Source organism: Artibeus jamaicensis, unplaced genomic scaffold, assembly GCF_021234435.1.
Source record: "Artibeus jamaicensis isolate MK-2021 breed Jamaican fruit bat unplaced genomic scaffold, CSHL_Jam_final contig_61, whole genome shotgun sequence".
In the NCBI taxonomy this organism is placed as follows: domain Eukaryota; kingdom Metazoa; phylum Chordata; class Mammalia; order Chiroptera; family Phyllostomidae; genus Artibeus; species Artibeus jamaicensis.
Window position 1 is genome coordinate 317,463 of NW_026521906.1, and position 11,787 is coordinate 329,249.

Here is an 11,787-nt window from a genome sequence, read left to right on the forward strand (position 1 = left end):
TTGTTCGTTGCTGTCATAATTTCTAAAAATTTCTATTTTTTGGGCTGCTCTGCCTGATTGCTTTTTTTTCTACCTTGTGTCTTCCAAAGCAGTGATTCAATCCTCTGCTTCATTGAACCTACTGTTTATTTCTTCCAGTGCATTATCTCAGATATTGCATTCTTTTTTTCTTACTGATTCTTTTTTTATGGTTTCTATGTCTTTTTTCATACTGCTGAGTATCGTAATCATCACTCTAAACTCTCTACCTGATAAATGGCTTACTTCCACTTCATGTAGTTCTCCTGGAAAATTCTCTTGTTCTTTTATTTTGGGTCTGTTTTTTTGTCTTCCCATTTTCATTGCATCTTTGTATATTCCACCTTACATGTTAAAGTAATCAATCTTTAGTCTGATCAGTTAGCAATCTAATCAACATGTAATCAGCAGTCAGGCTTACATACTACAGGATAGGACAGAGTAATTCCTGTGGGCTGGGCTATTGCTTCCCCTCAGGTTGATGCCATTCAAAGAAGAGTTCTCTGTCAAGGAAAATAGCTCCTGCTGTATGGGGGATGATTCTATACCAGGACCCTGGCGGCTGTTTCCTCAATTATTTCTCCAGAGTCGCCAACCCAATATTCTTCTCCACTGTCTCTAGTCCACCCTGCTTTTTTTTTTTTTGCTGACACCCAGCGTAAGTGGCTGCAAACAACATTTTTTAGTTTGACCCTTTAAAAGGCCCTTTGCATCTCCAGCTGTCTCTTCCTAGCTGACAGAACTCCTGATGCTCTTCACAGCCAAACATTATCTAGGTACCTTTCCAGTTCTGGTGCTGTATGTAGGCTGAGGAGCCCAGCTTGCTGTTTAGACCCCACACTTCTTAGGGGGAATCCCCTGGCTGCTAAAATATCCTTTTGGCACTTCAGCTGCCACCAGTGGAAGCCCAGACAACCCTCTCATGTCTCCTCTGCACTTTTACCAGTCATGTAGTGCTGAAGTGTTTTATTATTTATTTGTTTATTTATTTAACCATTCAGTTACAGTTGTCCCACTTCTTTTTCCCTATTGTTCTCCCCTGCCCTGCCCCCTACTCAATCTCTTCACTTTGTCCATGCCCATGAGTCCTCTATTCATACTCCTTGGCTTGCCCCTTGCCCTTCTTTCTCCCATTATCTCCCTCACCACTCCTCTCTGGTCACTGTCAGTTTGTTCTTTATTTCCAAGTCTCTGGTTCTATTTTGCTCATTCATTTGTTTTCTTCTGTCTGTCTATGGTTTTAAGTCTTCTCTTTAGCTAGTGTACAGTTGGTTATTCAAGATGATTTCTGTACAATTTAGCTATAATTCCAGATTGGTCCTAGATGGAAGTTAGTGTAGATAACTTATGCCTCCACCATCTTGAATTCCCTATAAGTTCTTTGTAAATTTCTTTTAAAATAAGTGTACGGTTGCTTGTCGTGGGTCCCCTGCTGGGAACTGTCCTGCAACCCAGGCATGTGCCCTGACTGGGAATCGAACCACGATACTCTGGTTCGCAGGCCTGTGCTCAATCCCCTGAGCTACACCAGCCAGGGCATACATTTTTAAATATTAACTTTATCAGATGTATTATTCATGAATATGATCTGATCCCCCATTCAGTTGGTTGTCTTTTTAATTTTTTTGGTGGTTTCCTTTGCTGTGCAAAACATTTTAGTATGATGTACTTTCATTAGTTTATTTCACAGGTGGCAAACACAAGGCCCACAGGCCAAATTGGGCCCTCCACCTTGTTTTATCTGGCCCCACACCTTGTTTCTATCTGGCAGCAGCTCTGAGTTCTCACTTGACTGTTAAGGAGTAGTTACATTTATACAGTACTAAAGTGGCTGCCGTGCAAATGAGTTTGACACCTCTGGTTTATTTCTTTTGTTTTACTTGCCCAAGGATATGCCATCATAAATCATTATATATACACATATATAATATATAATAATACATGTATATATACACATATGTGTGTATATTTTCATATATATGAAAATGTCCAAGATTTCACTGCCTATGTTTTCTTATAAGGTTTTCATGGATTTGAGTCCTACATTTTTAACTCTTTAATCCATTTGGAGTTTATTTTTGTGTATGGTGATTTTATCTGTCTGATTTTTTCAACACCATTTATGGAAGGAACTGACTTTAGCCTATTGTATGTTCTTGCCCCCTTTGTTGAATACTAATGGACTATAATGGCATGGGTTAATTTCTGGACTCTCTATTCTATTTGTCTATATGTATATTTTTATACCAGTACCATAGTGTTTTGATTACTTTGGCTTTGTAGTATAGTTTGATATTAGTAACATGATACTTCCAACTTTGTTCTTCTTTCTCAAGACTGATGAAGCTGAAGTCTTTTGTGGTTCCATATATATTTTTAAAATAATTTGTTCTACTTTTGTGAAAGGAACATATATTATTTTGAGAGAATTGCATTGAATGTATTGATTGCTTTGAGGAGCATTAATATTTTAATAATGTTAATGTTTCCTATTCATGAGTATAGTATATGCTCTTTTTTTTTTGCATGTCTCGGTTCAATTTAATTTAAAAAAAAATCTCAGTTTCCAAGCCAACAAACCAAAATACTGAAAACACAAGTGTGTTAAGTATCATTTCCACACATGATGGGAAAATTTACCTGCCAGTTTTAAGTTTTTGCTCTGAGAACACTGGTAGTAGAAGTCATAGTTATTTCTCCAGTAATAATACCATAACTTCCACATGGAGTACATTTATTACCAGATCCTGAACCTTATTTGGCTACATCTTCTATGGGGAAAGCAGCAAAAGAAAAAATTGGCTTTGTGGCCTGGAGCCATCTTGTCTTTTTATAGGATGACTAACATTCTGGGGTTTTAAGAGGTATTTATGGAATTTCTGATCTGTAGGAACAGCAATGGGTACTTAGACTGCAGCATATCTCTTCAAGATGTCTGACTGGAAAACAACAGCATGTCCAGGGAGAGGTTTCAAACCAGTCCTGTGCTTCCTAAATATTTGAGCCTACTAAAATAAAAGGTGGGGCACTGGTCTTGCTGTCATCCATCATCACATAAGTTAGAGAGGTAACTTTTGGAGAGTCTTAGGATTAGATAAATAGAGGGTTGCTTGCAGGGGAAGGCCCAGGTGCAGGAGGCATTAATGGGTGACTGTTGATTTACATCAGTTAGACAGTAAAGGGTTCACATGTTATAATATGGTGGTGGTTGTCCTGTTTTGTTTGTTGCTATTGCTGGTCCAATCAAACCTTGTTCAGTTGCTGCTTGCTTCCAATTCTGGTTCAATTTCTAGTTCAGTAAGACCTTCTGGCACAGGCTAGTCTGGGGGGCCAGTGGATGATTTTACAGATGCACCTGAGCACACAGCTCGTGCAGCTTCCCCATAGACCACAGCTTTGGTCTCCATCTCCTGGGATGCAGGATTTTCCTTCTGCCCAGGGACTAGCACAATGACCTTTACTTCAAGGAGCAGAGATTTTTAAGAGCTTACTGCTTTTGTAGAATCTTCTACATCCAGGGCTTGTGCAAGTAGACCTTTCAAAAAGGTTTCAGAGATAAGAATGTTTGCTTCTGCCTCCATATGTACTGAAGAATCATATTTTGACTCCTCCAACTGTGCAAATTTTGCAGAACCTACAGATTTTTCAGACATGCCCGAGGCCATCTTGCTTACAAGTATGGGACTAACTGATGGTGATAGCTCAGTCTTTTTAAGACTAGCATCATGATCAGTAAAAGGGATAACTATTTGTTCTGGTGGTTGCTGGACATAAGTAACTCCTTCAATCACAGGCTCATCTTTATAGATAGATGATATATGAACAGTTGATGTAACCCCAGTACCAGCCTTCAAAGGAACCTCCAGAGCTTGATCACAAGCTGGAGGTTCTTGTTCATCCTGCAGGGGGAGTGAAGAAGTCATTGATGACTCAGACTTATTGTCTTTAGGTTTAGAACACAAATTTACATGAAAAGAGGTGTGTGCTTATAAGAAGTAGTGCTTATAACATGTACTACCCCTTCTCCAAAATATACAACAGAAGCAGCCATCACATTATCTTCAGTGGCCTCTGAACTGAGAACCTCATTCTAAAAAAAATGGGCATACTTATTGCCATGTCTACCATTAAAATGACAGACTGTTCAGAATCAGTAGATGAAACTTTACATAACATTTGAGCAGCAAACTGAGCTGAGTCCACTGAGACATGGGCAAACTCTGGTGTGACAGATGCTAGACATGGTGATGAGGGTGGGGTAGAAATCTCACGATGGATGGTTTTGAAAGATCACAAACTCTTAGTTGTCTCCTCAGGCTCAACATGAACCGATGGGAACTGAGTGGTTTTGTTGCTAAAGAGCGATCCAGTTATATTGTCCTCCTCTGTATTTGTAGATTTTTTCCATCTGTGTTGGTTTTTAGAAAACTGTGGAGGGTTCTTTTGGTTCTTTTGCACATTCTGGTTTCTTCCCTTTTGTCATTTCTTCAGACCACTTCTCAAATTTAATCTGATGAAATTGTTTAACCAGATCTTTTATATCCAGAGAAGCATTCCCTTCTCTAAACACATTAAGATCTTCAAAATAAACTTCTGAAAACTTGGTGATATTTTGTGGACTGGTTTTGAGAATGCCTCTGATAACTCCCTCAAGCAGAGTCTTGAGGACATAAGGTACAACAAATCTGGGCTTTGAAGAAAACGTTTTGTCAAGATGTCTACAATCTCAACTTCCTTCTGGCTGAGTTCTAATGTACTTCTTTGCTGCCTTCATGCAGGCAGATCCTTATGTGCTTCTATGTATTAGTATTGTCTTTATTTCTTTCTTCAGTATCTTATAATTTTCTAAGTATGGGTCTTTTACTTCCTTGGTTAAATTTATTCCAGGGTACTTTATTATTTGCCATTGTAAATGAGATTGTTCTTAGTTTTTCTTGCTGATAGTGTAAAAATGTAATCAATTTCTGATTATTTTTTATTCTGCTACTATATTAGGTGGCATCTTTATAATTGTATATAGTATCATGTCATCTGCAAATAATAACAGTTTTTCTGTTCTCTTTTCAATTTGAATGCCTTTTATTTCTCCATATTTTTCTCTGATTGCTGTGGATAGAACTTCCAGTACTGTTTTGAAGAATAGTAGTGAATATAGACATCTCTGACTTTTCTGGATCTTAAGAAAAAACAGTTTTGCTTTTGACTATTGAGTATGTTGGTTGTGTTTTTATCATACACTGCCTTTATTATGTTGACTTATATTCCATCTATACCCACTTTGATGAGAGTTTTTTATTGTTATAAATGGGTACTGGATTTTATCAAACATTTTTTCTGCATCTATTGATATGATCATGTGATTTTTATTCTTCATTTTCTTCATTTTGTTTCTATGGTGTATCATGTTTATTTATTTGTGGATATTGTATCAAAGTTGCACCCCAGGAATAAACCCAACTTGATAATGATGTATGTTCTGTTTAATGTATTGCTAGATCTAGTTTGCTCACATTGTGTTGAGGATTTTTTCATCTATTTGCATCAGGGATATTGGCCTATAATTTTCTGTCTTTGTAGTTTCTCTATCAGGTTTTGGAATTAATATAATGCTGGCCTCATAAAATGAGCTTGGGAGTCTTGTCTCCCCTTGAAGTGTTTTAAATAGCTAGAGAAAAATAGGTGTTAGTTCTGTTTTGAATATTTGATAAAATTCACCTGTGAAGCCATCTGGTCCAAGATTCTTGTTTGCTGGGAGATTTATTTTTATTACTACTTCAAATGTATTCATTGTAATCCATATGTTTAGATTTTTCCTGATTCAGTTTTTAGACATTTTATATTTCTAGGAAAGTATACATTTCTTCAAGATTATCCATTTGATTGCATGTAGTTGTTCATTATATTTTCTCACTATATTTTGTATTTTTTTAATGTCAATTGTTACTTCTCCACTTTCATTTGATTTTATTTATTTGTGTTTTATCTTTTTTCTTGGTAAGTCTGAGTAAATATTTGTTAATTATTTTTTATCTATGCAAAAACCCAGCTCTTTGTTTCATTGATTTTTGTATAATATTTGAAGTTTCTATGTCATGTATTTCCACTCTGATCTCTATTATTTCCTTCTTTCTATTTATTTTGGTCTTTGTTGTTCTTTCTCCAGTTCTTTTATGTCTATGTTTAAATTGTTTACTTGAAGTTTTTCTTGCTTCTAGAGGCAGGTCTGTAGTGCTGTAAATGTCCCTTTTGTGGCTGCTTTCACGGTGTCCATAAATTTTAGGTTCTTCTTTGTTCATTTGTGTTTTTCTCGAAGTGACTTTTAATTTCCTCCTTGATCTCATTGTTCAGCTATTCTTTGTTTAGTGATGCATTATTCATCCTCCATATGATTTCTGTGTGTATTTTTTCTTTCTTTCTTTTTTTTTGTAATTGATTTCTAGTTTTATACCATTGTGGTCATAGAAGATGCTTGATATTATTTCAACCTTAAAATTATTAAAACTTATTTTGTATCCAAACAATAGGTCTATTCCACATGATGTTTATGTGTGCTTGAAAAGAATGTATTCTGCTGCTTTGTGGCAAAGTGAAATGCTCTGTAAATATCAGCAAAATCTATTGTGTCTAGTGTGCCATTTAAGACCACTGTTTTGTTCTTGATTTTTTGTCTGAAAGATCCATCCACTGATATCATTTGCTTGTTAAAATTACCTAGAATTTTATTATTGTCTACCTTCCCCTTTATATCCATGAAGATTTTCTTTATATATTTTGTTGTTCTTATGATGGTTACATGCATGTTTATAAAGGTTATATCTTCTTATTGTATTAATCCCTTTAGTATTATGTAATGTCTTTCTTTGTCTCTTGTTATACTCTCTGTTTTAAAGTCTATTTGTCTGATATAAAAATTGCAACTCTGGCTTTCCCCCCTCTCATTTCCATTTGCATGGAATATCTTTATTAATTACTTTACTTTCAGTCTGTGTATATCTTTTGCTCTGAGGCAGCATATATGCTCTTGCAGACAGCATATACAGTATATGTATCTTTTTATCTTATCTATAAGCTACCATATATCTTTTGATCAAATCATTTAACTCATTTACATTTAAAATAATTATTGATAGCTACATACTTATTCCCATTATTCTTTATGCCTATGTTCCTCTTTATTTTTTGCCTTTCTTTTTAAAGCAGACCCTTTGACATTTCTTGTAATACTAATTTTTTAAAATATATTTATTTATCTTTAGAGAGGAAAGGAAGGAGAGAGGGAGAGAACTATCAATACGTGGTTGCCTCTCCTGCGTCCCCTGTTGGGAACTGGCCTGAAACCCAGGCATGTGCCCTGACTGGGAATTGAACCGCGGTTGTTTGTTTTGCAGGCTCATGCTCAATCCACTGAGCTACACCAGCCAGGGTTGTAATACTGATTTGATGGCAATGAACTTTTTCAGCTTTATTTTTTCTACAAAGCTATTTATTTCACATTCAGTTTTAAATGATGGCTTTGCTAGGTAGAGTAGTCTTGGTTGTAGATCCTTGCTTTTCATCACTTTGAATATTTCATGCCATTCTCTTCTGGGCTAAGGTGTTTCTGTTGAGCTATTAGTTGACATTCTTAAGGGAGCTCCTTTGGAGGTCACTGTCTTGTTGCTTTTAAGATTTTTTTTATCTTCTGTCTTTGACATTTTAATTATAATGTGTCTTGGTTTGGGTCTCTTTGGGTTCATCATATTTGGGACTCTCTATTCTCCCTTAACTTGTGTGTCATCTTTCTTCACCAGGTTCAGAAATTTTCCGTCATTTTTTCTTCAAGCAGGTTCCTAATCTCTGGTTCTCTCTCTTCTTTTTCTACTATGCCTATGATACAGATGTTGTTATTCTTGTTGTTTTTCCAGAGGCCCCTCAGACTTTCCTCATTTTTCTGAATTCTTTTTTGTTGTTGTTGCTCTGTGTGTGTGTTTTCTGTTTTGTTTGCTCATTTTTATCCTTTAAATTTCTGATTTGATACTCTGCTCCGTCTAACCTGCTATTGTTTCCTTTTAGTGTGTTATTCGTTTCAGATATTACATTCTTTAGCTGAGTGGATCACATTATGGTTTCTATGTCATTTTTATTTAACTTCTTCCTGAGATCATCCATTCTTCCCCTAAGTTATTTAACCATCTTTAAAACCATTGTTTTGAACTATGCATCTGGACCTTGGTTGCTTCCATTTTATTAAATTCTTATTTAGGAGATATCTCTGTTCTTTCTTTTGGCCCATACGTCTCTGTCTCCCCATTTAGCCTGACTTTTTTTTCTCTGTAGGTAGATATGCTATAACTCCCAGACTTGTTATAGTGGTTTTATGTTGTAGCTGTCTTGTGGGATTCAGTGTCACAATCTTTCAGACACCTAGCTAGGTACTCCGAGAATGTCTCTTGTGTAAGTTATCTGCATCCTCTTATAATTGAGTCTTAAATGTGTTTGCCTATTTGCGGGTGGAGTTCACCCCAGGGCACCTATCTATAAGGATAAAGTTTGAACACAGTATATGTGGTTACCTATAAGGTTAGACCTCAGACATAGTGTATGAGCCACTGCTCTGCCCCTGTAGTACACTTGTTCCCAGCAAGATTTGGTGTTTACCATGATCTCCCTTTGAGTGTGACACTTGTGTGGCTAGTTGGGTCAGGTGCTGGTGTGGTCTGAAGCCCTCCACTGACTGTATTGGCTCTAGGTCTACTTGAGAAATTGTTGTGGTACAGGTTGATGTCAGATGTTTCCTGTAAACCACCTTGGACAACCCATCTGGAGCTACCACCTGATTCTCTGTTTTTTTTAAATATTTTATTTATTTATTTTTTGAGAGAGGGGAAGGGAAGGAGAAAGAGTGGGAGAGAAATATCAATGTATGGTTGCCTCTCATGCGTCCTCTGCTGGGAACTGGCCTGCAACCCAGGCATGTGTCCTGACTGGGAATCGAACCGCGATACTCTGGTTCGCAGGCCCATGCTCAATCCACTGAGCTATGCCAGCCAGGGCCCTGATTCTCTGTTTTGTGGCTGCTTCAATTGGGTCTAGATGTGCATAGGAGGGGTCAAATTGTGCATAAGAGTCAACTTTCTCCAGCTATGAGCCACAGAAAGATAATTAAAATGCCCAAGGAACCCTGAAGCTCACTTGTACCTTTTTGCCTTTCTGTTACCCCCTGAGGTTGCCTGGTCTTTCTTAAAATTCCTCCAAGGAAAGACTATAGTGTGGTCCCAAGCTGGCTGCAATTTTCACAAGGTTTGAGCTAGAAAAGGTGGCATGACTGGGGTTAGGAGGATGAGGCTAGTGGGTCTCCTGCTTGGGGGAAACATGGTCAGGAAACTCAATGGAAAAAGTGGCTTCTATTTTAAAGCCATACCACTCAGTCTCTTCCAGAGACTCTGACCTTAGCTACCCCAGGAAAGCACTTCAGATTCTGTTTGGATGCAGCCAGCCAGCCAGTCCCTCTGCAGGAGCAAATTCAGCAAGTTGGGAGCACTGGGAATCTAAAGGTCAAGACAAGTATGAATCTCACTGGGGGAGTGACATCAGCTGTGTTTGCAAGGGAGGTAACAATGACCCCTTCATGTACCGGAGCTGCATAACCCAACACCTGTGTGATTCCCCAACCAGAACCTTCCAGGAAGAAGTGCACTGAAGAATCCAACTGTAGATGGCACTCAAATCATCCTAGGCAGGGCCATTGAGAGTCAAAACAGAGTCCAGTGGTTGACCACTGGGGAGGGGCAGAAGCTGTGCTGGCAGGGTGGAAAAAATTGTCCCCATTCCAAAGCTGCACAATTCAATGTCTGTCTGAGTCTCCACCAAGAGCTTCTCCAGAAAAAGAACACACTAAAGATTTTTGTTGTGTGCAACCATCAGATCTTTCTGCAGGACTTGAGCTCAGCAGGGTGGTGTTGCCAGTCATTTCATGACATGGGTAGTTCACTTCACAGGCTGGTGCTGTAAGATCAAGATTGCACAAGTCTAAGCATTTGGCATCTGAGGGTGGTGTGGAATAGAGACTCAGCATAGATGCTTGGTGGCTCATGCAACTTATATATTTACTGTATGATTCCTATATGTTCTGAATCACCTCTCTACCAGTGCCATGAGTGGGGGGCCAAGAACAAGATTCTGGGTGTTGGGCCAAGACAAGGGCACCTGGTTTTCTAGAAGACTCCCTCCTCTCCTAGGAAGATAGAATTCCTGATGATGTTCTCCACCTGACTGTGGAGCTATGGTTTGGGGATCTTCACATGGGTTTGAGATCACTTGTTTTTCGTGGGAGCCTTTTACAGCTGACATACATATCCTTCTACATTCTCAAGTGCTGTATGTGTGTTGGCCTTATCTTTTTGTGCCTCCATCTTTCTTACCAGTCTCTCTCTATATGGGTTATTCTGTAAAGCCTTTGTTATAATGCATTCCGCTAGACTTCAATTGGTTATGCAGGTTAATTGCTCTATAATTTAGATGTAAATGTGCTCCTGGGAGAGGTGAGTATATCTTGCCTCCTTCCAGACATTTTGGAATTTCAAGAAGTAATTTTAACTGTGCTCTTGTCTTGCACCTAGCTTTTTGTCATAATCTTCACATACCTCATTTTAGGTAATAAGTACCGCAATAGCCCTGGCAGGTGTGGCTCGGTGGGTTGAGCACAGTCTGAAAATAGAAAAGTTGCTGGTTTAATTCCCAGTCAGGGCACATTTCTGGGTTGTGGGCTAGGTCCCCAGTTGGGGGTGCATGAGAGGCAATTGATCAATATAGCTCTCATTAATTGATGTTTCTCTCCCTCTCTTCTCTCTCCCTTCTTCTCTCTCTAAAAATAAATAAACAAATAATATTTAAGTAAAAAAGCACACAGCAATGTTGAAAGGTCTTAGCAACTTTTTTTTACAGTAAAGAAAATTAAAATTTTAACTGAGGCTACAGGTTTAGTGAATATTAAATTTTGGGTTCATTTCATTTAATCATCTAAGAACATATGAAGTTTGATAGATCAAAGATGGTGGAAGAGAAAGTGGAGGCTACATTAACCTCCTCCCAGGACAAATCTGGAATTACAACTGAATTATGGAGAAATCATCTGAAATAACCAACCAAACAATAGCTGGAGAGAAGTATTATAACCATGAACAGATAGAAGAAACTGCTTCACCACAACATGAATGGCATTGAGTGCATAGAAGACGCAAGAGGGATGGCTTGGCTCCCAAGGGTAGTAGCAGGAGTGCTGGAGGGAAATTTCAGTGACCAGCAGTCCCCCCCTGAGAAGTGTGGGGCCTAAACCCCAGGCTGGCCTCTGGAGCCTACAGCATCAGAGCCAGAAAGAAACCCAGGTAACATCCAGCTGTGAGAAGCAGAGGATGTTTCTGTCTGCCAAGAAAAGATGGATGGAAGCACAGAGAGCCTCTTAAAGGGCCAACACATAAAATTTTATTTGCATCTACTTACCCTGGGCTCCCACAAAAAAAAAGGTGTAGAGAGCAGACTAGAGATGCGTGAGGAGAGTTTGGAGTTGGTGGCTTTAGGGAGAGAACTGAGGAAGCAGCTGCCAGAATCCCTGTGGTGACTCATCCCCCATACCACAGGAGGCATCCTGCTCAAGTAGAATAGTCTCCTCTAAGTGGTATATGGCTGAGGGGAAGCGATAGCCTCATCTAAAGCAATTACTCTGCCATACCCTGTAGTGCTTAAGCCTGACTGCTGATTATAGCTTGACTAGATGAACAATGAAAGGAGGCA

The 11,787-nt window shown here is 38.5% G+C and overlaps 1 pseudogene; it reads right to left on the reverse strand.

Moving 5' to 3' along the window:
* Positions 1 to 3,272: 3,272 nt before the first annotated feature.
* LOC119037449 (calcium-binding tyrosine phosphorylation-regulated protein-like) lies at positions 3,273 to 10,645 on the reverse strand (annotated as a pseudogene).
* Between the last annotated feature and the right edge of the window lie 1,142 nt (positions 10,646 to 11,787).